This window comes from Penaeus japonicus, unplaced genomic scaffold, assembly GCF_977035675.1.
Source record: "Penaeus japonicus unplaced genomic scaffold, GWHDUDI00000001_assembly GWHDUDI00000040, whole genome shotgun sequence".
NCBI classification, from domain to species: domain Eukaryota; kingdom Metazoa; phylum Arthropoda; class Malacostraca; order Decapoda; family Penaeidae; genus Penaeus; species Penaeus japonicus.
The window spans coordinates 12,465,628-12,474,845 of NW_028234442.1; the positions used below are offsets into that span (position 1 = coordinate 12,465,628).

Consider the following 9,218-nt stretch of genomic DNA (forward strand, 5'->3'; position numbering starts at 1 on the left):
ATCGCCCGCGGCAAATGTCCGCGAACGTGATAGCTCCGTTATCGGTTATACTGGTGGGGGGTTGGAGGCACTTTGCCGTGGGCGTGTGGCTCCTTGCCCTTCTTGAGGTCGAGACTCCACTTGAGGTCATCGAGCATTATCTCAGTGCCACCGAACTGTCGAGAGTTGCGATAAAGAGGATTTTTATAATATTTCCCTGTGATTTATTGTGGCATTTTTACATGTGCTATATGTATTAATAGTGTCAAGTTTGTATCTCACTCTGCACATGAATTGAAAAATCTAAGTATTCCTTTTTTGTGTGTTTTAATGACTTCTGAAAGGTTAAAAGGGGTCGCTCCCGAGCAGCGTGTGGGCCTCGCTGCGCTGGACGATCACCTACTCGCCCACCGCCTCTCCCTGTCCCCTCTACACTACGTTGCGCAATGTCTGCTAGTGTTTATGTTGGTTGCTCGTTGCAATTAGGCAATTAAAATTTATCTGGTAGACGTGATGATGACGGGATACTAACCTCTTGCAAAGCGAGCGCTGGTAGCAATGATTAGGGTGAAGTATATTGCAGTAACAAGAGCCGGCGGGATACGAGATGGTCAGCTAATATCAAGCTCTCAGGCGGACCCTCCTCGTGCACACGGCTCATATACACATCAATGAACGTACGCTTTCACATACACAAGAACGTAAGTATCCAGACACTCGTGAAAATATGCACGTATTTACATACACACACACGCGCGCGCGCGCAATCATGATTGTGATAATGTTCATAATCATAACTATATTAACACAACGCACATAAATATTCAACTGTGTGTGAAAAAAAATGATCAGCATGTTTTATTTTCATGCGTTTGATTACAAGTGGAAATAATAATTTGCCTTGTTTATTCACTTATTACAGGAAAACTTTTGCCGGCGTGACCAAAGGTTTGCAGGCGTTGTCACTCGCTCGATGTTCAAGATGGAGTTGTTCAAGTGGCATTGCTCTCAACTTGCTCTTGAGCAGCAGCAGAGCCCCTGAATAGGATAATAATAATGATAATAGTAATGATAATAATAATAATGATAATAATAATAATAATAATAATGATAATTTTGATAATAATTATATAATAACAATGACCTATTCTTTGTTTCACATCATATATCTAGTCACTTTTGTAAAGATCATGAAAAATTGTTTATTGGATTTATCTAGTTCTTAGAGTCAATATCGCTTTACCTGATGTATTGTGCTTTCTGTCCCCGTGGCAGGTGAACATATCTGGAAAAGCTGGCGCTCGAATCTGCCCCCGTGACAGGTGAAAAAAAACTCTCAGGGCAAGCACCAAGCGCCATCTGTGTCATCAGCTTCCACCGCTGATGTCATACTCAAGAACTTCACCTTCCGTACAATATGCAGTGGGTTGCTCGAGGAGAAGGGTGGACGATGATGTCCTCTTCCGTTTAATTACATAACCACTGCCTTGTTCGTTGAGAACTTGAATCCATGGCACGTTGCCTCCCCACTGTGCGGCCAGATTCACAACAGTTTTCATGTGTTCTTGTTACTGGCACCAGACCGAAGGATGTGGCATTGTTATCACAGCAGTTATGGCAATGATAGCAACGATAACAGCAATAGCTTTATCTGTATTGATAATGGCAACAACAATTAAAGGGATAATTCACGAATGATGGTAATAATGGTAATTGTGCTAGTAATTATAATATAAACAGAAATAACAATAATATTGATAACATCTACTGCAACAAAGTTACATTATATCTAGAAAAATCATAACAACGGAAATAATAACTACTATAATATCTACAATAGCAATAACACAGATTATCAATTAATCATTGATTATTAATAATTACAGGTTATCATCATCTTACTGATAATCTAGATAGTGATGATGCTTATAATCATAATGGCAACGATTGGTAAAATAGAAGTATTAATAGCAGCAAGAATAATCAAAGCTGCTTACTGGCAACGTGACGACCGTCGTGAAGCTACATTTTTTTCTTATTCCATGTTCATAAATTGAATCAAATATAAGCAACCGGTTTATATAACATAATTCCAGGAGATAAACACGTTAAATAACCATGAAAGTGTGCACTTATCAAATAAAATAAAATTTGATAGTAACGATTTAAAAACGACGATTGGCGTTTAAAGCACACGCGAATAAGCAGGTGTTCACAATCAACAAGATCACGTATTATCTCAGAATGCAATGCTTTGATGAACTCGTTCTATAACTATTGATTTGCTGAAAGTTTTCTTTACTCCGAACATGATTACTATTTGTCATTCTATATACTTTTATCAATCGCTTGTGGGTGCTTCTTTTTACGTGCTTCAAGGGAAAGAAAATGGCTAACGCGACATTCTTGTAGCTTATAGCTGGCACAAGTACATCACATGTCTATTCAGTTCGCCAGCATAGCCTCAGTCTATCTATTCGCCACGATGCGCTAAACGTTTTGGGATATGCAAGATTCCTGAAATGTTATGCGACCTCTTACTTTTATCTTATTTTCTATATAATCATCTTTTATTAATGAACATCTTTAATGATAGTAGCAGTAGATAGTAGTAGAAACACTATTTAAAAAATGCCCTTTCTGAAAACACTAGCTAGTAGTAGTAACGTTAATCCTCAAATGTTATAACACCTCTTATTCATCTTATTTTTATCTGTCTATCTTTTAGTTATTTACTTTTCATCTACCTTGTCTTTAATCATTTACTTTTTTATCTATCTATATTTTATATTATTATTATCATTATTATTAATTTTTATTTTCTGACAAAAAATAAAATAAAAGGCGAGAAATTGGAGAGAGCGCACAACGTAACTGATTCTCTGTGTCACAACTTATTCAATGTGATGCAATCATAAAAAGACAAAAATCTTGGATTTAGACAGCTTATCTGACTTGTTCAAATACTCTACATCTCTTTAGAAGGAACAGTTCTTGATCCTAACATTGTTTCCTTAGTCTCTAAAATGCTCTCTTCCGATGAATGAATATGTGAATTGCCATAAGGATTCATGATTATTTTGGAAAATAAACCAGTAGAAACTACTTTCTGTATTGTGTCAAACTTTGGTAGTATGATTTAATAGTCAGAGCAGATCTCGTGAACAGGCAAGGGGTTTAGAGAACAGATGTGTGAGCCAGAAAAGTTTTACAACTTGCTGACACCATTGTTCCGTTACATCGCATGTTTTATCAGGCATTCTGATTGCGAGTAAAAAAATAACTGCCAGATATCCAAGTAATATGTATATTATAGTTATAAGTTGTCAAGTAATGTTTAAACTTCATCCTATATCATGCAGTTCCTTGAATTCACCATTTGCAAGTAAAGCAATAAAGGGCAATGGAGAGTCAGTTAGGCTACGAAATTACCTTGAATGCAGTGTCTGATTAATGGCGATAGGACATGCCAGGCTCCCCATTGAAAATGAAAGAATAGTAACATTAATGGAACAGAAACAACCGCTGATTGGGGTAATAATATCACAATAAGTATAATAACAATGGTAATAACTAAAATAACAACAACAATATATCTTTTCAAACTTTGTGCCCTGGAAAATGACATTTTGAAGCTGATGTATATTCCAGTGCATTCCAGACAGATTCAGTGCTGAGCTGCTGAAGTATAATTTTCTAGAACTTTAAAGAACTTTCTAGAAGTTTCTTAAAATTCCAAGGATTTTTAGAATATTGGGGTGACATAGATGGCAGTAGAATTACAGGTAATTTAAACTTAACAGTTCAGCTATCAGAAACTTCAAAATGGTGATATTATTGATGGGTCTCAAAGGCAGCTTTGCCAAGTTTCTTTGATATCTTTGCCTTTGGGACAGCAGGCACGCAACCACAGGAGGGACTGACAAACAGTGGGTTGGGGTCCATGTTGGGAGGAACTATGTCAAATGGGAGCAACTGATAGACCCACAGAAGGCATTGTTCCTACCACTGCACTTAGAATTGTCCTTATGTCTCAGTTCTAGTTAAGGAGTCTGCAGCCTTCAAGTACCTGCAAGGCTTCTTCCCTAAGCTGTCTGAGACAAAAGTGAAAGCCAGTGTCTTTGGAGTGCAAGGACTTCCCCAAGAAGACCACTAGGATGGAGGAAGCAGTATGGAACAGCTTTGTCACAGTGGTTCAGGGCTTATTGGGCAAAAAACTGTGTGGAGCCTGTTGAAACTTTGGTGAAGAACTAATGCACAGTGGGATGCAGGATGTCGCTCAAAGTCCATCTCTAATCTTAAACTCTAATCTTGATGAATTCAAGGAAAACATTGAAGCATGTTTGGAAGAGCAAGGTGAGTGCTACCAAGATATACTGGACTTTGAACGCCACTTTAGCGATGTGAGTTTCAGCCAATGACCTCTCCTGTGCCCTAACAACCAGGCACGGGGAATATCCTGGTAGAAAATAATCATTTGACACTGTGGTCTTAACTTGAGTAATATGGCTTCTACTCCCGCATTACAACGACAATAAAGAGATAAATACTAGAATGTTTTCCTTTACCACATTGGTGGTCCACAATACGAGCGAACACAATGACATCCGCAAGCAAGCCCCTCCCAGTTTGCTCTCTAGCCTGCCTACCTGAGTGGTTTCTTCAAGTAGAACAAGAATTTCTCTTTTGGAATATCTCCTTACAGACATTGAAATACCATCCACTAGTCACAAATCTCCCATCAGACTTCCTCTGAACCATCAGTGACCTCCTCAGCTATACACAGTAGAACACTCTAAAGTCGCAGTTTCCAGCACTGACCAAGCTGATCAATCACAAGACGAAGCCATCCTATGGAGTTCGACATCACATCGTAACAAAGGACCTCTGGCTCACTCCTGCTGCAAGCCGCTCTCTCGACATGATGGAGCCTAGCATAATACGGCTTTCCAGCAGCCAGTGGACATCTCTTTATCTCGGCCTGCTCACTCCCTTGCGATCTGAAAAGAACATGTGTGTCGGCTGGATGTTGTCAGCTAATATGGATTCATGGCCTGAAAGGAAGCCCTCCTGCTACCCTCCTCAACCACCCTCAACATGGTGCTTCGGTCAGCATAGCAGTAGAACTCCGACACTGCTATCAGCACTGTTCTTTGACAACAGCACTACTGGTAACATACTCTGCAGTCAAGCACTTTTGCCCTTATGTGGAAGCCAAAGAGATCCATATTATGATGTACCACAAGCCTTCACCCTTCACTCAAGTCACCTAGTGAGGAGAAACACCTTGACAACATCTCTCAGTCCACAACCAACATCAGACACATCTGAGGGACCAACATTTAAACTGCCAACACTCAGTCCAGGATCGTCGAGTCCGAAATTAACATTCCCGACGGCCCTTTGGACTTCCTACTCATCAGTAGGGTACAGCAACAAAATACTTCTAGTGATGCCCTGATTAAGGGCCAGAGTTCACTCCAGCTGGAAAAGATCCAAATCTCCGACTCTAAGGACGACATTCTTTGTGACATATCCTTGGGATATCCATACCCATACAATCCGCCTCCCCTCTGACACCATGTCACCATGGCACCAAGTATCGATACAACTACCAAACGACCATAGAACAGGCCTATGCAAGTCCTACCGCTGAAAAAACTACACCTCGTTCATTACCATATGCAAATCCTTGTGACAAAAAAAAAAAGAGCAGGAATTTGCAGGACACTGAACTCCCCCATTTAATGTAATTTGGACTGACCAAAATGTTAAGCCAGCAGACCGACCTTGGTTGCCCTTGATGGCATCTCACCATCACAATTAAGTGAATAGGCTCATAGATATTAAAATTTGTGTCCATGTTTTGGTGTTGAAAAGAAATAATAATGAATAATAATTAAGTAGATTTTTTTGTATATTTTCCTTCTTAACCGTTTTCTCTTAAATGCTCATAAATATGGTGCATAATGGGAGAATATGAAATGAAACAAATTATATATATTATATATATATATATATATATATATAATATATATATATATATATATATATATATATATATATATATATATATGCAGAATAAAAGGATAATCAGTAAAAGTATATAACAGATAACAAATCAAATATGGAAGTTAAGAATCTACCTTGTAGAATCTCTCCAGACAGCGAGACATCTACCTGTCCCCCGACCCCCAGGACTCCTCAAGTTTTCATAAGAAAGCATCCAAGACCACCTCTCTTACCTTCTTATGAGAGCACCTTTTCCGTCATCTATAGAGGCGACAAGAGCATCACAATCTGTCAGCCGAGATACGAGAACACTTTCGCCATTGATCGTGTCAAGCCTGCCCACTTCCAAGAAGCCTCAACAATCAACAAGATCCATTTTGTGACCGCTGCAATGAAGGGAGAGTGTGTGTTGTAGAGACCCGGGATTGGCTGATTCCCGCAACGAGTTTCAGCCAATGACCTCACAAACGTGACCCTACCTTGCCCTAACAACCAAGCACAGGTTGTTAGTAGGTTTTCCTTTACCAGTGGTGAAGAAAGGGATTCTTACAATACACAACTAGATGAAGTGTACAAGATACCACAGAATGGGATAGTTAAGATATAATTTCCAGACATTCAGATTGCCAAAAAGATTAAAGAGCAAGGGCTTATCCTTTACAACTATAACATAAACCCAGCCCAGATCGAAGAACGATTTACGAGGGATGCAACGTATGAATTGTTACAAATATGGCCATTTCAAAAGCACCAAAAAGAATGCCGAGTAATGCAGCGAATGTGGTCAACCGGACATAGGTTTACTACATGCAAGAGTACAGCAAAAAATTGCCTAAACTGCGGAGGCGATCGTCGAACTCTCTCTGGTAGTTGCCAGAAGGAAAGAAAAACCAAGGTAGAAGAGGAGAAGCAATAAAAGCAAGCACAGAAAGAGAGTAGACTGCAATGTGTAATCAAAAACACAGCAAAGGCAACTGTTAAAGTTGAGAAAATGATTGGGAAGACCACCAGAGCCACAGCAGAAATAATAAAAATGGCAATCAAAGAAACTCAACCTCCAATTATGCAACCTGGTTGCTTTGCCAAACAAGCAAAGATAGCCTTGAGATGAAACAACCTCCTAGTAATGGACCTTCCTAACGATGTGAACTCAGCAGCCATCCTAATGGTTATGTTTCCAGCAGATCCTTCAGCCACCTCAAAAGAAACCCCTGAAGTAACCGAAGAAGAAAAAATGCCTGAACTGCCATTGCTTGAGGAAGAGATGCCGCCACTAGAAGAACCCTCTGCCCTAATAGCCCAGTATGTAAGAGTGCTATCCCCTCAGAGATGCAAGGGCATTAAAAAGGCCAGCGAAGCAAGAAGCAAAGCAATAGGAATCCTCCTCTTCACAGGAGAGAAGAACATCGGGAATATCGATGATACATCAAGAATGGCAGGATGAAATACATCTATAATAATCAGAAGCTCAAATCTGATGACTGCCAGTATCATTGACAGATTAGGGCAGCCAACCTAAATCTTGGTGTGATAATTACCTACAGGAAGAGAAGGAGTGGCTATGACGAGTACACCATATTCAATGATGAGAGAGGAGTACCAAGAGAGGCAGAAGAGGACACCATCAGCACCATCACATTGAACCACACCATAAGTGTAGTAGGTTTCAAGGAACCTCATGAACGACATGTTTTATGTAGGAACGAAGACATACGTACTAAAAAATATGAATGCCGACATAGACTAATAAATATTCATGGTACTGTCCCCACAGTTTTGCTCTTCCTGTTCCCCTAGACTGAGAATCAGAGGCAAGGGACTTAGAGAAGCAAATCCAAGGAGCATCCACAGTCCAAAGAGAGTCCAAATGACGACGATTTTGCACTAGATGTAACAACAAAAGAAAACAGGGGGAGAGGTCCAACAACGATGGCAAACGATGTATCTGCCACCAAGAACCCAATTGTCCCCTCTAAGACTTACTATAGAAACTCGAAGAAAAACACTCTACATGGGAGTGGAGACCTCCAACCAACCAATAATGGTCAAACAGGCAGGACAACACCAGGATGGCAATGCTGTTGCTAGAATGGAGATCTAATCCACAATTTACCAAACTTCCCTACCTACACCACAGGGAACTCGGCAACTACTCCAGATATTGCACTCTAGAATGGTTGCAGATGGAGATCTAATCCACAGTGGACCAGACTTCCCTACCTACATCACAGGGAACACAGCAGCCACTCCAGATATTGCACTTTACAATAGCGAATGGAACCGGGCCCTACAATCACCAGCAACATTGGAACATTGGAAGAGATCGATAATGAAGTCCGAAAGTGGTACAGCAATGCTGAAGCTGCACTCAAACAACATGTATGAAAGAGCAACTAAGGTCTGTTCCCCATCCAAGACTGACACCAGATATTAGACTGCTAAATTTACAGTTGAATTACCTGCAGCACTATGCAAGAATTCATGGATGAACACAAGACCTGTGAGCAAAATACAGAACTGTGAGAGGTATTCACAAAAGTGTTTTGAGCCAAAGTCTGTGGTTCTTGATTCCTTTATTGTTGGATAATTACACAAGCGATATTGTGATATTTACTTGAGTAGTGATGGCTTGTTGGATGTCTCTTGTTAGGCTGGCGTGTCTCACAGCTTTCATATTTAGTTAGTACAATGATATCAACCTCATAGATAATGATGAATTCGCATTTGACATATGCGAATGGTGAATAATGGTAAAATGATAAACTGATCCAAATCGGGATTACTCTGTTTAATCTTCAATTGGATAGTTTGCTCGCTGCATGTGCAAACGTCTTACTGCAACCCTTAGCTTCTGTGGCTGTATGTAACCATAAGACTCACAGCAATATGAAACATCTAATGGCAACCCTAGGTCTATGGATATATGTCGGGAAAGTCTTTTATGGCTAATTGTGTTTGTTCGACATGCGATTTCCTTAAGCTTAACTAATGTATATGATACATGAAGAAAATTAATAAAATTTGAATTGGCCATTTTGATGAGACAATTTAAAATAGAACAAATACAAATTATTTGAGAATAATGTTATAGCTAATTAATATGAATAGCAAAATGAGCAACCATAATGCATTTTCCATATTCCATATAGTTGGTATGAATGTAAAAAATGAAAGGAAAGAGAGGATAGTGCGCTAACTATATCTCTCTTATAACAAACCTAAATAAC

At 39.6% G+C, this 9,218-nt stretch overlaps 1 long non-coding RNA gene across 1 annotated transcript; it reads right to left on the reverse strand.

The window, feature by feature from the left end:
- Window positions 1-832: 832 nt before the first annotated feature.
- On the reverse strand, window positions 833-1,655 carry LOC122257046 (uncharacterized). Its single transcript, XR_006223561.2, has 2 exons — window positions 1,223-1,655; window positions 833-1,017 (listed from the first exon to the last, which is right to left on the reverse strand). It is a non-coding gene; the product is annotated as an uncharacterized LOC122257046 (long non-coding RNA).
- Between the last annotated feature and the right edge of the window lie 7,563 nt (window positions 1,656-9,218).